The 19,622-nt window shown below is 38.7% G+C and overlaps 1 protein-coding gene across 1 annotated transcript in view; it reads left to right on the plus strand.

Moving 5' to 3' along the window:
• The window catches only part of LOC115218956 (protocadherin beta-15), a 112,823-nt gene that overhangs the window by 64,096 nt on the left and 29,105 nt on the right, over nt 1–19,622 (plus strand). The window lies entirely within an intron of this gene.

Raw genomic sequence — 19,622 nt, forward strand, 5'->3', positions numbered from 1 at the left:
ACAAAGCTCTGGTCAGCCAGGACTATAGTAGAAAACTCTTGCCCAAGATGGCACATAGCAGGATTGAACCCAAGATCGCATGGCTGGGAAGCAAGTTTCTTAACAATACATCTATGTCTGTACTACATGTATATGAGAGTGTGTGTGTGTTTGTGTGTGTATGAGTGTGTGTGTGTGTGTACGCATGTATATACATATAAATATATGTGTATATATGAATATATAATACACACACACATATCCTTCAAACTCAATATTTTATTTCTCGTGTATTCCTTTCCATGTTAGTAAATGCTTTCCCATATAAAGTTGCCCTTCATTTTAGAAGCTTTGAGCAAGTTCTAAGCTGAAGCCCAACCACTCACCTCTGAATGCACTGCATCTCTTAGCAGAAACAGTAATAAGCTATTTCTATTATAAGATGCAATATTGATAATATGTATAACTTTCTTTTATGCATTTCAGCCCAAAGGTTGTGGCCATGCTGGAGCACCACATGTGTAATCATCTTTTCCACGATCATTCTTATGTTGTTCACTTTTGGTAAAAGAGGGACTTTGGCATTGCTGTCCTCTTTTGTGTTTCATGCCATGCTGTAGGTTAATCTGGGACTTTGGACATCATGGGCCCAAGTTGTTTCTTAAAAACATCTGCTCCTACTCCACATAGATCTCTCAGATGTTTTGGTAAAGTATTGAATAGCCATGGGCCCTTGAATCCCAAGCTATTGCAGTACATGGTCCTCACTTTAGTCAGGATAGCAGGGACATTTGGAACATTGCTGTGATGTCCAGTTTGAGGGCAAGCATAGCTCTCAATGCCAAAGCTTGCTGCCAACCCTTCCAGGAGCTTCCACGTTTATATCACTGCATATCTCTCCCATCTCCATCCCAGGGAATAAAGCCTCAGCTCTTTTAGTCTCTCCCAGTAGTTCAGATGTTCCATTGATGCCATCTTTCTGGTGTAGCGCTGCTGAACTCACTCAAATTCCACCATTAATTTGATGTTGTGAAGTAACTACAGCTGAAAACAGTAGTCCAGACATCTGAGTACAAATGTCCTCCATAAAACAAGCATAGTTTCTTGGTCCCTTGTTCAGAAAGTTCTCAGAATCCATCTGGCCAATCGCCAGGACATTGCCACTCTCTTTGTGATATACACATGAAATGAGGTGTTATTGCTCATATCAATCCCTAAATCACATACTGTCCTAGACTCTTGGATTTCCACTCTTTTTGGTGCAAAGTATCATTGTTGCAGCATCTTAGCACAGGTTAGGTGATAGCAGAAGGCTTGAAAATTTTCAGCATTAAACTGAATGTCATTCTCTTCCACCTATTTATATATGGTGTCTAAGTTTTTCTATCGAAAATCAGCATCACAGGTTCCCTTGACTGCTTGTACTCCTCTTGTGTCATTGGCATAGCTAGTAAGACTGGCTGTCTGCGTAACTGACAGCATGTCTGAGAGAGCCACCCTAAGACAGTTCCCTGAGACATTCCACTTGCTATTATTGTCTCCTTGGAGAAGACCCCATTGGCTTCCATTGGCTGGCTTCTGTTTTTTTTAAGAAGTCATGTAACCACCCTCCCAGTTCTACAACTATGCTGAGCCTCCATAGCTTCTGACATATCATCCATGATCAACCTTATCAAAGGCCTTTGCAAAATCAAGATATATCACATCTACATTTGAGCAATTCATTTGTTGTTTCATCACCCAGTCATAACGCTGTAGAAGCTGTGTAAGGCAGCTTCTTCCTGAACACAAGCCATGCTGGGTGCCAAGGAGCAAGTCATTATCTTCCAGAAATGCAATCACTTTCCTCCTGATAATGTGTTCTGAGATATTGCAGACCTGGGGTGGTTAGAGAGATGTGCCTATAATTTTTATCCTTTATGGATAGGATATATTGTGCCTTCCTTTAACTTCCTGGGAAGTCTCTCAGTTGCAAGGAAGCTTTTGAAGAGGATCTGGAGTGGTCTTGGTAGATCCTCTTTGTATTTCTTTTGGAGGATTGCAGGGAATCCATCAAGGCCTGTGGCTAAGTCTAAGCTCATTTCATCAATGGCTGATATTACATCAGTTTGCACTATTTCAATGTTTTCAATAACTGCCATCCCTTTGTGTCAAGCTGTGGTGCCAAAGAACACATCAGACATAGCTGCTTGCAAGTGTCTCAATGGAGTTGTTAAAACACTTTTATATTGCACTTTCAGTATTTCATTTATCCTCTGGTGGGGTTTGCAGTCAGTGAGCCATTCTCTTCGAACAGTAGCTCAATCTCGTACTGTACTGAAGCAGATGCTTTTGCAAATCTATAGAAGGCTTTAGGATTTGTCTTTACATTCTTTTTAGCCCTGACCTCCTGCTCTACCCTCTACTTCTCAAGGGTGTGTTTGAATTCACTTTCAATCTTAAGCAGTGTTTCTTTGAGATAGGATTCTTTGCTATCTTTTAGTGGCCCACTTGGAGGGTTTGAGATCTTTTGCTCACCATCTTGTAAGAATCTTCCTATCCTGGGTATTATGTTTTACTGTTGGGTTGACATTCTTTCTGGAGCAAACTTACTGCATATGCCATGCATGAGTGTCTGTGGCTTTATGTCAATATCTTGCATTGGGAGACTTGTAGACCAGATTTGCTCAATGACCTCTTCCGGAATACCCTTCTAATCAGCTTTGTAAAAGTTCAGGCTAGAAAGGAGTTGGGTGCTTTTAGTAGCCTGCATGTCCGCAGTTCTCTGCAGACCATACATTGTTAGTTCTATTAAGTAATGGTCGGAGAGAATCATCATTCACCGTAACATTATGGAGGAGTGTCACACTATTTGTGAAGCAGAGGTCCTGGACATTTTTACCCCTTGTTAGGTGGAGCACTATTTTTGCTCCATAAAGAACATGTTTGTGAGATGAAACAGAGACTTTGCTTACTTCTGATTGTGTAATGCCTCTGTCATTTATTTAATTTGATATTATGCTCTGTACTCACCCAATGCTTTATTCTGAAGCATATGTATATTGAGTTCTAACACCAGGTTACAAGTATCACTAAATATATGTGCATGCACATGCATGTGTATGTGTGTGTGTGTGTGTGTGTGTGTGTGTGTGTGTGTGTGTGTGCATTTGTATGTATGTGTGTGTGTACATAGGTATATAAAACTGGGAATAGGGATTCAAGAACTCAAACAACATTCACAGATAGCTCCCCACAGGATGTTCAGATAACAAGAAGAGAATAGTTCAGTTTGGGATATAAATTAATATCACCGTGCTTCTGAAAATCTCGGAATTATAAAAGTGGAGAGCCAAGTATTGAATGCATGTAAAATGTATTGAAGAATAATCTTACTCTTTATGTTACAATACAACTATCTGTGTACATCTATATGTATACTAATATCTGTGTGGGATGCTCTGGAACTGATGATGTAACTGCATACAGATTATGAAAAAGCTGTAAACATATGGAATAAATATTTTTATCTCTCACTTCTGAATTTGCTTAATTATACATTCATACATGCATGCATCCACACACACACACACACACACACACTCTAATCATCATGTGTGCATTAGACTGTGTGACAACAAATTTGCACAAAAACCTAGAAATACTTGGTTTCATGAAGAAAGAGCAAAAGAAACTGATGTGGATTATCTAAATCAAATTTACTAGTGACTCAGTGAAGATTTGTGAGGCATTCCCCAAATTCTCCATCTGAGATTCTTATGTGAATAGATGCACACTAGAGCATATGCATCAAGAGTTCAACCAATACATCAACTCAACCACATATTCACAAATATCAGAAACTCTCTTTACTCAAAAAGTAATGAAACTAATACAAACCAAAATTCCAGTGTTAATGAATTCCTCGCAGAACATTTATTCATTAAGTCCAGAAGTAAAAGTTATGGTCTTGCATTTAATTATTTTAGTCATGTGTGTTTCAACACTACATGGCACATATATATTTTATGAATATAAATATCAATCATCATCATCATCATCTTTATCCTTTAATGTTTGTTTTCCATGCTGGCATGGACTGAGTGGTTTAACCAGAGCTGGGAAGCTGTGCTAGGTTCCAGTCTGATCTGGCCTGGTTTCTATGGTTGAATGCCCTTCCTAATGCCAACAATTTTACAGGGTATGCTGGGTGCTTTCATGTGGCACTCAAATAAGTGCCTCCTACATTGCACAAGAGCTTTTTATGTGGCACCAGCACAAGACTCTTGCAGGCCAATCTTCTTCACCAGAGGATATGGCTTAAACACCTCTGCTGTGGAGGACGGGTATAAATATAAATTAATACAATTATATATATAAATATTACAGGTGTTAAAAAAAAGTTCTGCAATGATTGTCTTCCTTCTGTTCCTCTTAAGTGCACAATTTCAGGGCTATCATCATCAATGTAAGCACAATGAAAGGAAGGACTGATGAGATTATTGAAATGCTGGTATGACAGCATGTTGATATGTGTGGTGTGCATGAAGTAAGATAGGGGGGGGGGTTCCACTACATTCCTCACAGGTAAGAAATGGAGGTTTAACCTCTTCTGGGTGATCAAATTAGTAGTGATGGAGGATATTCTGAAAGTACTGTTGCGAGAATAGGAATAGAATGGAGGAAGTTCAGAGAACTATCACCTGTGTTGGCAACAAAAAGAGTCTCTGTCAAGAGTGAAAGGTAGATTATATGATGTTTATGTATGAGTGACTATATTCTACAGTAGTGAGACATGAGCTCTGAATGCAGAAGACAGATGTAGACTAGAGGGGAATGAAGCTAGCATGCTCTGATGGTTATGCAATATCAACGACCAAGTGCAAATATGCTGAGAGAAAAGTTGGATATAAAAGGAATAAGGTGTAGCATGCAAGAAAGAAGACTACAAAGGTTTGGGCATGACAGGCATAGGAACGAAGACAGGTGTATAAAGAAGTGCTGACTGCATAAAGTGGATGAGACGTGTGGAAGAGGAAGATCCAGGAAGACATGGGACGAAGTAGTGAGGACCAATCTCAGGATGGAGGGCCTCACAGAGGAGATGACAATGGACTGAAATGTCTGGCGATATGAGGTCCTTGAGAAGAACCACCCACCCTAGCAAAACTGAGTTCTGGAAGTGCTGTGTATTCCACCCACATGTAACTTTAAATTTCTCACACATCCTGTCCCAATAATCCAAACTGCATCCCTCCTCCTCTTCCTCACATTTCCTCTTTTTCATGCCTATGTTTATCCCTCCCTCCCCACTCAGACTAATCCTGCCCTGTCAGCTGTATCAGGGGTTGTTGTAGATGCGAATGAACATTCAAAAATTTGGGAATGGAGTAGATAAACTCTAGACTACATATGTTTCATAGCTAGCGGAACCTCCACAGAAATAAATTATTCAAACAAGGGCATATATATATCATCATCATTGTCATCGTTTAATGTCTGTTTTCCATGCTGGCATGGGTTGGATGGTTCAACTGGGGTCTGGGAAGTCAGGTGGCTGCACCAGGCTCCAATCTGATCTGGCAGTGTTTCTACAGCTGGATGCCCTTCCTAAAACCAACCACTCTGAGAGTGTAGTGGGTACTTTTTACATGCCACCGGCACAGGGGTCAGAGGGAGCTGGAATCAACCACATTTGGATGGTGCTTTTATGTGCCACCGGCATGGGAGCCAGATGGGGCTGGCATCGACCACATTTGGATGGTGCTTTTACATGCCAGGATTACTCCAAACATTTACCAGTTTGCTCTCAGTTAGGTATTCAAAATAGGTTATTCAACAGTTAATATATAAATCTAATAATATTCTGATGAAACAAGAATTTAGTGATATATTCCATTGAATATTCTATTGTGTCTGGGGAGAGTCATTTTCTTTTTGTGCCTTATAATTTAACACATTCACCAGTAAAATTTCCACTAATTTCTTATTTTTATTTTCCTAAAATTTTCGTTGTGCCTTGCAACCTTTTCAATAGTCTTATGTAGGTCTATGTAAAGCTGTATAGACATAGAAAAAAAATTAAAGGTAATGCTATGCCACTTCGTAATAAACCTCATTACCATTGTACACACACACAAGGTGACTCATTTAGTGTTATATATATAAATGTGTAAAGAACCAAATGAAATCACTCAAATTTCCCCGTTAACAAATCTGAAGGTGAAAGGGAGATAATTTCGAGAGATCAAGAATTATTTTGCTGAATTTCCGTAATTATGAAAAAAGGGAAAATCTCAACTTGATTTTAGTGTCAAGCAATCGCAATGTAACCCCTTTGGTCTTGGTTTAGCTTTTTCAGCCTATCAAAGATCTTTTTGAGTGTAGACAATTATAAATAAACAGTAAAAGAGCTTAGTACCTTTCTAGCAATTGTAATTTGTATAACTAAAACTGAAAGCGCTAAACGAAAGTAACTCTGTGGTATGAATATGGATAACAAATTTAACATAGAATGCCACAGATAATAATAATAATACATCCTCGATTTGTAAGACTTTTTAGTGTAGGAACCTCATTTCGAAACTGTCATGGTACATCCTCATTATTTTGATCACTTTGGAATGTGAAAGTGGTCAATGGCTCTTATCAGTAATTCGTGTGGCACTGAACCATACGCATTAGCTAGGTCAAGCTTCTCTTGTTCTGTTTGGCATCCTGGATTGCTTTCCAAATCGAAAAACAGTTTTCAACGCATCCAGGGATCCCAGGGATTCCGGCCTTTTGAAGATTCATCAACATATCCGTTATTCCTTGACAGAATTCCCATAAAGATCTTGCCTTCCACATATGTCTTACAATGGCACATGTAACAAAACACATGTCACTAAAGAATATTACAGGTGAATAAAGCTGGTTACTCTTTCTGATGAGCTGTGGTGCACCTGAGCACTGTATACAATAAGTTTAGTATTATTATTATTTAAGACACCACACAGTACTGGGGGTTTGTACAGTCTGTCAAGTCACAACAAGTACTTTACACAATATATGCACAGTTCCAAGTAGTGCCAATTTTTGCAATACACCTAGATTGCAGGGCATTTCTAAAGTTTCCAGATGTTTCTTCAGGTTAGGTAGTATTGAACCCAATGTTCTGATGACAATAGGGACAACCTTTATATTTGACTCTCTTAGCTGCCACATCTTGGTAATCTCAATTCTCAGGTCTCCATATTTATCAATTTTTTCTCTTTCTTTAATAATAATATATTGATCTCCTGGCACTGCCACATCGATTATTGGGCCCTTTTGTTTGTCCCTCCTAAAGGTTACTATGTCCGGCTCTAACACTTTGTCTGTCTGGAAGTCAAAGTCCCAGAGGATCTTTGCCTTCCCCTTTTCACCCATTACCTTTTCCAGTGTATGTTGGTACCAAGCACCCGTAGCCTCATATCCATACTTCCAGCATTGCAGCCAGTGAAGGTCTGGGGGTACCTTGTCATGTCTGCACTTGTACTCTTTCTGTGCAACACTTTCACAAGCTCTAACAACATGAGTCATGCTTTCCCATCCCTTTTCCCACACATTCTGCAGACATTCATTGCAGGGGTTATTATTATTATTATTATTATTATTATTATTATTGTTATTATTATTATTATTCAGGCCTTACATCCATTCTCTCCCTATCAAATCTTCCTCACTTCTCATCTTTCTGACACCCATCCCTCAACCATCCTTCTAACTATGGCACTAATCAGCTGCTACGACAGCAGAATCTACACATATTTTATCCCTATTCTATGCTATCAGTTACTTCACCCGGTTCTTGGAACCACTTCCTTTCAAAATTCATCTCTCATTCTTAATATCACACTTTTCCACTTTTTTTCCCACTTTGCTTCCAGTTCTCTCTCAGCTACAACTTAGAACTGCCTTTATTTCCCCTTCGTACCCTTCCAACACTCCCCAACCTTTGTTCTCCACTCACTTTAGCCACCATAATACACTTCTCATCTCCATCTCCATCACATCTCTCCCAACACCATACTCTCCCTTTTTCATCTCTCCACAGCTGCTATCCACCCTTTCCTGCACAGCTAATTCTCACCTCCTCCTTCCTCACTTATTTCTTTCATATTTTTCTCCAAACTGACTCTTAACATCAACCACAACTCCTCCTTTGTTCATTCATCTCTACATTCACCTTTACTACTCCTGCCTAACCATCTGCATCGTCCACACACACACACACACACACGATGATGATAATGTATTTTATGCATTATGCTTTAAATATATCATGGTTCACAATAAAAATATATATATGTATGCCCTTCTCCTTTAGTTGTTTGCTTTTCACTGTCCATGCCATAATATCTCCATTTTACAGTATACAAAACCATTTTTCTTTTTGTCTCAAGATGGTGGTAAGGGAGTCCTTCTTTCTCTTCCTCTCTCACTATTTCTGGCCCTCCCCCCATCTCTTTCTCTCTGGCCCTTCCTCTCCCTTGCTACTCTCATTTTCTATCCTTTTATCATTGCTATTCTCAGTAATTACACGATACAAAGCAGTAACACTACCTTTGCTCCATCACTCCCCTTTTTTCTTTTCATTTCCCAATCGATATTTCTGCATCACATTTAATAAGCAGCTGTCTCTATTTACATTATAATATTTGCTCTAACCTAATGATTTTCTTGAATTCTTTTTCTTTCTCTTTCCTACCTAAACAACAACACGTTTATCAATTTTATGCTACAAAACCTTATTTTTATCAATGTTAATTCACAACAAACTTTGTTACTGCAGCTTCCTCCATATAAATATCTACTTTCTTTGCAACTCGGAAGTTGTTTATACATACATGTAAATGTATGAGAGTTCACTTACATAAACTCAACAATATATAGGCGCAGGAGTGGCTGTGTGGTAAGTAGCTTGCTTACCAACCACATGGTTCAGGGTTCAGTCCCACTGCGTGGCACCTTGGGCAAGTGTCTTCTACTATAGCCTCGGGCTGACCAAAGCATTGTGAGTGGATTTGGTAGACGGAAACTGAAAGAAGCCCATTGTATATATGTATATGTATATGTATATATATATATATATATATTCCTGTACTTCCGTATAATTATTTATATATGCATGTATATATACATGTAGATGTAGGTACGTACATATATGTTTGTATGTATGCATATATTTTATTTATCTCCTATATATATATATATTATATATATATATATATATATATATATATATATATATATGCGTGTGTGTGTGTGCTTGTGTTTGTACCCCCAACATCGCTTGACAACCAAGGCTGGTGAGTTTACATCCCCGTAACTTAGCAGTTCGGCAAAAGAGACAGATAGAATAAGTACTAGGCTTACAAAGAATAAGTCCTGGGGTCGATTTGCTCAACTAAAGGTGGTGCTCCATCATGGCCACAGTCAAATGACTGAAACAAGTAAAAGAGTAATATTCAAAGAGAGTTCTGCCTTTATCGGTTGGAAGAGACCAAGTGCAGAAAGGCAACCTTTGTAAGGGGGCCGTGAGGTTGAATAAAATTTGATGCAGGGAAGAGAGGATCAGCAGCATGACAGAATAACCCGGTTCATCTTGGAACCTGGACGACAAAAAGGAGACCGTTCAACCATGAACAACATTCTAAAAACTATGATGGACACAACAAAGACGAGCAATTTTTCTGTCAAGCAAGCATGGCAAAAAGAGACTTACAAGGATGACCATGGTGTGTATGCATGTACACGTGTGTGTGTGTGTGTGTGTGTATCTATTTCCCTGTTCACCTCAGCTATCACTCTATCGACCATAGCTCACATCTCACCACATATGATGCTTACTTGCTTGCCCCCCCGCACCCAACCATCTCTCTCTCTCTCTCTTTCTACCTCTTTTCTTTCGTCCATGCTCCCTTCTTCCGCTCTTTCCATCCATCCAACGTTATAACGGTGAGGATGAATGAACAATATCATAATTTAGGATGGCCCTGGACAACCTGCACACAACACACCTCATCAGCCTTACCACTCCCTTCTCATTTCAATCCCATCAGTTCCCTCTTCCTTTGCCCCTCTCCTTCAATTGTGACAACTCTGTCACTCTCTTCACTACTACTCTTTCACAACTACAACACTGATCCTCTCACCGTACCCTGCTCTTTCTCACCATATTGCCAAAACAAATCATCTCTCCCTTTCTCTCTCTCAGGATGTTTTGTATATGAATACATCTATATAAACAATACAATTGCAGCGTGGAAGGTATTTGTAAGCCATTTAAGAAACACACAAAAGCCATTCGATTCACTTCAACATTTACGTTTAATTTGTCAAAATATTCGTCGCTTTAAGACCGCGACCTGTTCACTTAAATGTTGAAGTGAATCGAACGGCTTTTGTGTGTTTCTTAAATGGCTTACAAACACCTTCCACACTGCAATTGTTTTCGTTTCAGCACACGATCTCAGATCCAATCACTTGCTATGCAGGTACATCTCCGTAACAATACAATTGAAGATAGGAAAGATAGATAATGGGAATATAGAGATATTTCAAGAGTTATTGCACTTCCATTAACATCACATCCAACCCATCTTATATGCATATGTGTGTGTGTGTGTGTGTTTGTATTTATATGTATGTATATATGTTAATTTGTGTGTATACACATATACGTTAACTTACATACATACATACATTCTTTTATTTGTTTCATTAATTTGACTGCAGCCATGCTGGAGCACCACCTTTAGTCAAACAAATCGATCCCAGAACTTATTCTATCGATGTCTTTTGCCGAACTGTTATGGGACATAAAAACACCAGCATCTGTTGTCAAGCGATGGTGGGGACACAGACATACAAACATATATATATATATATATATACGATGGGCTTCTTTCAGTTTCTCTCTACCAAATCCACTTTGATTGGCCCAAGGCTATAGTAGAAGACACTTGCCCAAGGTGCCATGCAGTGGGACTGGATCCCGGACCATGTGGTTGGTAAGAAAGCTACTTACCACACAGCCACTCCTTTACCTATATGTATATATGTGTATGTTTATATGACGCTGTATTTTACAATCCAGTAAATAATAATAATGGTATTTTTATATAAGCTTAAAGTTTATGGCATTCACCATGCAATGACTAAAAAATACACACATATATATATATATATATATATATATATATATATATATATATATATATATGTGTGTGTATGTATGTTGTGTAGGTATCAGTTAGAGGGGTTTAATACCTCTAAGGGATAATTAAATCCAGAGTTGCTCCTGGTTATTACCTGGGTAGGTACAGTCTTTTGTAAGGTTGTATGGTAGCAGGGGGTAAACTGAAGTTTAAGTTATACAGGAGAAGAAAATGGATAACATTGGGAAACTCGTGGTTTTCGCTGGTATGTCTTTAATTAATTAGATAACAAAGAGGGAAGAAGCAGAGATGAAGGTCGCATTAACGATCGTTTCAATTTACTGGTTTAAGTAAATCTCTTCAGAATGCGAATATAGATAGATGGACCGGTGAGGATACGAAAATAATTGATACATATGTGATGGTAATGTAAACAAATGTAGTAATTCTTATATGCCCCGGTATTAGACTATTTTTTTTAGTCATTGCATGGTGAATGCCATAAAATTTAAGCTTATATAAAAATACCATTATTATTATTTACAGGATTGTAAAATACGACATCATATAACAAAACCATTTGCACTGAAAGCATATACACACACACACACACATATATATATATATATATAATATATATATATATATATATATAGGTGGATAAATATAAATATATAAATATATATATATATATATATCAGGTGACATGCCCGGTAATTCTGGGAATTCCCGGGAAAGCGGTTCCATTCTCATAATTATTTCACTAATCCAAACAACAACACAAAGTATGTAGCCCTTAAAACAGTTTTTGTGTATTTATTGAGAATACCGAACTGTCTTACAAAGGATCTTGTTTTTAGGAATTCCCAATAAGTTATGAATACCCAAATTGTGAAGTCAGTTATGTAATAACATGAAATTAATTACCCTATAGTAAGAGTTCAAATAATTCAAAGTAATTAACTGTGAAAAATGCTTTTGTGCGTTCCCACGAGAATATTACCCTCAGCAGTGCTAGTGTTGGTATATTCGTGAATAAGTCACTAACCAAAATAAGTGAATCTATTGTTTAGGAGAATACTGTTTACTTGTTTAAGCATTGTACTGGATAAATTGAGAAAACTAAAATAGTTCAAAAACAAAGAAATAAGTATATTCAATTTCATTTTTACCAAATAATTTACGAAGGAGGGAATGGGTTATTTCCCTTGGAAGCTTAAAATAATTACACCCGCCGTTCAACCACACCCAAATGTTATTCCTCCCGCCTTTTATCTGAAGATTTTTTCGAACTCCATTTATACTTAAATGTGCATGTGAAGTTTAAGAAAACTCGGGCGAGCCATTTTGGCACAAAATGAGGACATACTAATACACACACACACACACACATTTTCAGTTTTCCCACTCTCTTATTCTTCCTTTCTCTCGGACTCTCCCTCGCTTTCTCTTACTCTATCTTTCTCTATCTCTTTCCCATTTATAAAAAATTAGACTTCCACGCTTGAATTACAAATCTGCTTCCACTTTACCATATTGAAAATTTAATTGAAATCGGGCAAAAGGTATCCAATCTAGACCCCCAAGTGTCCGCAAAATCAATAAAATCCCCGTTTTCACAGCAAAGCAACCGAAACGTCTCCCAATCAATTTCTCACCTCAAGTTACCCCCTCCTATAAATTTTAATTCCCTTCCAGCCCCATTTAGACCCCTTTTTACATAAAAATCCAATTTGTATCAACGTTCGCCTTCTTCATTTTATAGATTAAATAGATATACCCAGCCTTGCTCAGGATTAAAATAGTTTATTATTGTTTTACTTGTTTCGGTATTGTAACCCGATTTCATTCAAGTCTACACAGGCCACGTTTTAAAAGATGAGGAATTTTACCCTAGAGGCCATGCCGTTCAATTGAGCAAACTCGCTAGCACTTTTAACATAGGTGTGCATATTTTCAGCTCAATTCAACTACATACGCATACATTATATATATATATACCGGTTGAGAGCTGTGGAAAATGACGAGAAGAGATGACTTCCTAAATGCACAAAAGGTAAGTGCTTATCAAACAGATGAAGAAATTCTCAGTCACAGGAAAATCATTCAAACCATGCCAAAGTGGAAAAGCAAACATAAAATGACGACGATGATGATGATGTGTGTTCATTAAAATTGCAACTATGATCTTTTCATTAAGGATTTTTTATATTTCCTTATTAGTCTTTTATGCTTAATTAAGAAGAAATAATGTACCTGAACCCATTGGTTTATAAACGTTTTGCAATCCCATTTTCAGAAGACAGAGAAGCTGTTAATGGTTGTTCATAAGTTCTGGGATAATTTTGAAACTGAGAAAATCAGTAACACCAGATTTAAAATTATACAATGTTAATTCCTGAGATTGAGTTAATAACAGGCAAAATCCTCGGCACCAAATTTAGAATTATAAAACAGAAAGTCCAAATAGATTTCATATATTTTTTACAGTTCTATATTTAAGAGATGAGGAATTATGTACATTGTTTACATTATTTACATTTGACGGGCTACTAAGCCCAAGATTACGAGTTTGATTCCAGGCAGTGACCTGAATAATAATAATAATAATAATAATAATAATAATAATAATGATAATAACAACAACAACAACATCGAAAAATACCTTAGGAACGAGAACCCAGGTTTGAAATTTCCCCACGACACCTGACAAATATCCGTCAAATGTAAATAATGTATATATTTTTTATTGTTCAATTTAAGTTTAATTTAAACTTCCATAGTTATTCTTATTTTTTTTGTGGAATTCCAGGTAAAATTTCTGGTCTCTCAATTAGTGTTTTTCTATCCAATTTCACTTTGAGTATTTCATTAAAATCAATTATGACTGCTCCTTGCTGAAAATGCATTGTGAGCTGATAAAAAAGTTGGTGTTCTAACATAACAGTTTGAATAAGGGAGTTCACAAGTTTCATGCTTAAACTGAAATTTCTATATTTGTTCTGGGGTCTAATGGCATCACTTATTTTGAAAATGTGATTGTGAAAGTTGAAACATTAATGGATTTAGGAATGTTAGTCTTCCAAACTAATTATAAAGATCTTATAAAGAATTACTCTTTTACTCTTTTACTTGTTTCAGTCATTTTGACTGCGGTCATGCTGGAGCACCGCCTTTAGTCAAGCAAATCGACCCTGGGACTTATTCTTTGTAAGCCTAGTACTTATTCTATCGGTCTCTTTTGCCGAACCGCTAAGTGACGGGGACGTAAACACACCAGCATCGGTTGTCAAGCAATGCTAGAGGGACAAACACAGACACACAAACATATACACACACATACATATACATATATACGACAGGCTTCTTTCAGTTTCCATCTACCAAATCCACTCACAAGGTTTTGGTCAGCCCGAGGCTATAGCAGAAGACACTTGCCCAAGATGCCACACAGTAGGACTGAACCCTGAACCATGTGGTTGGTTAGCAAGCTACTTACCACACAGCCACTCCTGCGGCTATAATTGTGAAAAAATATTTAATAAAAAAGATCAAAAGCATAAGTATAGTTACGTTTTTATGTGTGTGTGTGTGTGTGTGTGCAACTTGTTTGCTGCAAATGCTTAAAATGCCACTTAGTTTAAATTTACGATTCGAGCATGATCGGTACCTGCATTGCCTTACTAGCACTTGTGCTGGTGGCACATGAAACATTCGAGCAAGGTCGTCGCCAGTGCCGCTAGACTGGCTCCTGTGCAGGTGGCATGTAAAAAGCACCATTTGGGCGTGGCCATTACCAGTACGACCAAACTGGCCCTCATGCTGGTGGCACGTAAAAGCACCCACTACACTCTTGGAGTGGTTGGCATTAGGAAGGGCATCCAGCTGTAGAAACTCTGCCAAATCAGATTGGAGTCTGGTTCGCCAGACCTCAGTCAAATCGTCCAACCCATGCTAGCATGGAAAGTGGATGTTAAATGATGATGATAATGATGATATTCTGTGTTGAAGTTGTTGGAAAAGATCAACTTTGGTCAGACAATCCTGTTACCCACTGGGAAATTTCAAAGACTCTTTTGTTGGCATTCTTGTTTGAATTGCTTTGAGAAATAACCATTTACAGGTTCATTCCTTATAGTCAAATCATCATTTTCCTCGAATTTTTTCCAATCTTTATTCAGTGAGGACCTAATCATAATATATGCTGTATAGTTAAAAAAATATAACATTCACTTTCAGTATCTCCTTTTTTCCCAAGAACTTCAACAAAATAGCCTTTTATGAATTTAGACTAAGCATTTACAACTAACAAGTTACTTGATAAAATTATTGGGTAATATCAAGGAGCAAGCAGTTAAGCAAAGATGAGTCTAATTACATGTGTGAATGATCTCAAAATGATGATGAGGAGGAGGAAGGGGAGGAGGAGGATTAAGATCTTGTGGGATTTTACAATCCAATATCATTCTCTATAATTGATGCTCAGAGACCAGACATTGTTATTGTGGACTAAAAGGAAGAAAGAAGCTAAGATCATAGATATTGCCATACCTGGGGGTGAATGCGTAAGTGACAAAGAACTGGAAAAGGTGGGAAAATACAAGTTATTAAAAGACAAAATTACAAGAAAGTAGGCAATGAAGAGAGTAACTGTCAACCCAATAGTTGTAGGGGTACTCAGAGCACTAACAACCGAGTTTGAGGAATATGTCAGAAAAATTGGAGTTGATATGAGGGCAGAGCATGCCTAAAATACTGGTCTACTGAAGACAGGTAGGATTTTGAGATTGCTTCTTGGGTATCGAGTATGTTTCGTGAAACTTAACACCTAAGTACCAAGTCTTATGATTTGTGGAAATAGACCCTATGAGACATTTGGCAACAGAATGCTGTCCGCTCTTACAGAATGAACCAGAACAAGTAAGCTCAATAGGTGGGAGGTGGAGTGTTTTTGTCGTTTGTAATATAGCTACAAAGCTTGAAATTTGAGAGGAGGAGAAGAGTCAAAGATATCAACCACTGTACTTACATGGTATTTTATTTTATTCCCCAGAGAGGGATGAAAGACAAAGCTATTTTGAACACTTGAAAAATCATAATGACTTGAAGGGGACATCTAGCATAAAATACGAAAAGCCAAACATATATTTGGCCATTTATAATAATAATAATGAAATTATTGTATACAGTGCTCAGGTGCACCACAACTTGTCAAAAGTGTGTATAAAGCATATGCAGTAATGTACAAATGCCTGGGAAGTGAACAGTGTATGAGTCAGATACATGCTTGCCATGTGTATGTGGGGGGGGGGGGAGAAAATCAGGTGTAGTGTTGGCGAATCTCAGAAAGCATGGAAGTTTTGAACAACTGATGCTGGCAGTTTGTTCCATGCTCCAGCAACTCTCAGCGTGAAAAAATGTTTCCAAAAGTCATGGGAGCTGTGCTGTTTTCTGACTTTGTAAACATGTCCATGGGTGTTAGATGGGTGGAGTTTGAAAAGGTGCTCAGAGTTATTGTTTGTACGATGGTTGATAATTTTATGGGTGTCTGCCAAGTCAGCTGCCAGACGTCGGAGTTTCAATGTGTCCATGCCCAGGGAAGTAAGGCGTTCAGAATATGGCAAATGCCTGATGGAGGGTATTCTCTTGGTTGCATGTCGCTGAACGGGTTCCAGACGATTAATATCCTGGGCAAGATAGGGGTTCCAGAGCGGTGATGCAAATTCCAGGTGAAGTCTTACCATAGCTATATAAAGCCGCAGATAGCTCTCCCGCTATCTATCTGCAGCTTGCAAAGGACTTGGTGAGTGATGCCAAGATACCCTCAGCCTTCTTGGCAATTTTAGCGATGTGTTTTGTCCAACGCAAATCACTGTCGACAATAACGCCCAGGTCACGTTCACAAGAAGACTTTTTGAGATTAGTGTTGTGGAGGGAGTAAGTAGACGCTGGGTTTTTCCTCCCAAAATGCATGGTAGTATATTTGCCCACAGCCAGCTTGAGTTGCCAGTCCATGATCCACTGCTGCATTGTGTCCAGATCTGCTTGCAATAGAGATCTATAGTGTACAGGTGATACATGAAGGATAACCAGGTGATACATGAAAGAGTCATACCCAATGACTGGTGTAGCAGCATAATAGTCAACTGCTACAAAGGTAAAGGAGACACCCTAGATACAAATAATTACAGAGGTATCAGGTTGTTGGATCAAGTAATGAAGGTCACGGAGAGGGTCATAGCCCAACTAATTAGAGAGAGAGTCAGTTTAGATGAAATGCCATTTGGGTTCATGCCAGAGAAAAGCACCACTGATGCTATATTCCTGGTAAGACTGCTGCAGGAGAAATACCCAGCCAAAGATAAACCTCTGTACCTGGCTTTTGTTTACATGGAGAAAGCCTTCGACAGGGTCCCCCGATCCCTTATCTGGTGGTTAATGAGGAAACTAGGGACAGATGAATGGTTAGTGAGAGTCGCGCAAGCCATGTACAGGGATGCTGTTAGTAAGGTGAGGGTTGGAAATGAGTACAGGGAAGAATTCCGGGTAGAGGTAGGGGTCCACCAAGGTTCAGTCCTCAGCCCCCTCCTATTTATCATAGTTCTCCAGGCAATAACAGAGGAATTCAAGACTGGATGCCCCTGGGAGCTCCTCTATGCTGACGACCTTGCTCTAATTGCCAAGTCACTATCAGAACTGGAGGAGAAGTTTCAGGTGTGGAAGCAAGGATTAGAATTGAAGGGCTTTAGAGTCAACCTAGCTAAAACAAAAGTCCTAATAAGTAGGAAGGTAGACAAACCACAAATCCCTTCAGGTAGATGGCCTTGCTCGATCTGTAGAAAAGACGTAGATAGAAACTCTATAAGATGTACCCAGTGTAAGCTATGGACACATAAGAGGTGCAGCAATGTCAAAGGAAGGCTAACTGGGAAGATAGTTTTTGTATGTGGCAGATGCTCAGGAGCAATAAACACTGAAAATCTGCAGAAAATAACTTTTGTCATTTTCCAGGGAGAAAAACCAGAAGTGGTTGATAGCTTCCGTTACCTAGGTGACCAAGTCAGTTGCAGGGGTGGGTGTGCTGAAAGTGTAACTGCTAGAGTAAGAATAGCTTGGGCAAAGTTCAGAGAGCTCTTACCTCTGCTGGCGACAAAGGGCCTCTTACTCAGAGTAAAAGGTAGACTGTATGACGCTTGTGTACGAACAGCCATGCTACATGGCAGTGAAACATGGGCCGTGACTGCTGAGGACATGTGTTAGCTCGTGAGGAATGAAGCCAGTATGATCCAATGGATGTGTAATGTCAGTGTGCATACTCGACAGAGTGTAGGTACCTTGAGAGAAATGTTGGACCTAAGAAGCATCAGATGTGGTGTGCAAGAGAGACGACTGCACTAGTATGGTCATGTGGCAAGAATGGACGAGGACAGCTGTGTGAAAAAGTGCCACACCCTAGCAGTTGAGGGAACCTGTGGAAAAGGTAGACCCAGGAAGACCTGGGATGAAGTGGTGAAGCACAACCTTCGAACTTTAGGCCTCACCAAAGCAATGACTAGTGACCAAGACCTTTGGAAATATGCCGTGTGTGAGAAGACCAGGCAAGCCAAATGAAACCATAATCTCATGGCCTATGCCAGGGGCATAACCAGCCCACTTATGCATAACCTTTTCCTTCTTTGGACACTAAAACTCTGCTTGCGAAGACCTGTTGAGGCAAGTGAAATCAATCAACCAATCAAAAGCAAAATCAAATTTGATGACTGGCGTTCGTGCTAGCAGCTTCCATGCGTATTCATTGCCAGAGCAGCCAACTGGCTTCCATGCCAGTGGGCACATAGACGGGCACCATTCAAAGATCGTTACGCGGACGTTAAACGATGATGATGGTGATGATATTTGAAATTACTTTTCTGAAAAATAAATAAAAGAATTAGTGATAAAACTAAATTCAAACAGAATGTTTTTTAAATGTGTTAAGAAGAAACATTTACAAATAAACTCTGAGTCTATCTGCTACATCAACTCAAAACAACTTGTGGGAATTGTTTAGTCATTTAAAGTCTATTTTTCCATGTTGGCATAGGTCGGACGGGTGCCGTTTCTGAAGCATTTCCTGGCTGGGTGCCATTTCTCTTGCCAACCATTACCTATTTTTGCAAGGGATTTTGTATAATTCCATTGGTCTTCAACTGTGCAAAGCAACTGGTCACAATGTTAACAAAGCAAGCAAGTACAGCATCAACATTTTGCTCAGAGAGTGGCAAGTAAATCTGTTAAATGTCAATGTTCCACACACACACACACACACACACACACACACACACGACAGGCTTCCATACTGTTTCCACCTATCAATTTCACTTACAAGACATTTGTTGGATTGGAGCTTTAGAAAAAGTCCTCTGCCAAAGGTACCATGTAGTAGTATTGAACCTGAAACCTTGTGGTTGCAAAGCAAACTTTTTAAGTATAACAACAATG

The sequence above is a fragment of the Octopus sinensis genome, linkage group LG14, assembly GCF_006345805.1.
Source record: "Octopus sinensis linkage group LG14, ASM634580v1, whole genome shotgun sequence".
Classification (NCBI taxonomy): domain Eukaryota; kingdom Metazoa; phylum Mollusca; class Cephalopoda; order Octopoda; family Octopodidae; genus Octopus; species Octopus sinensis.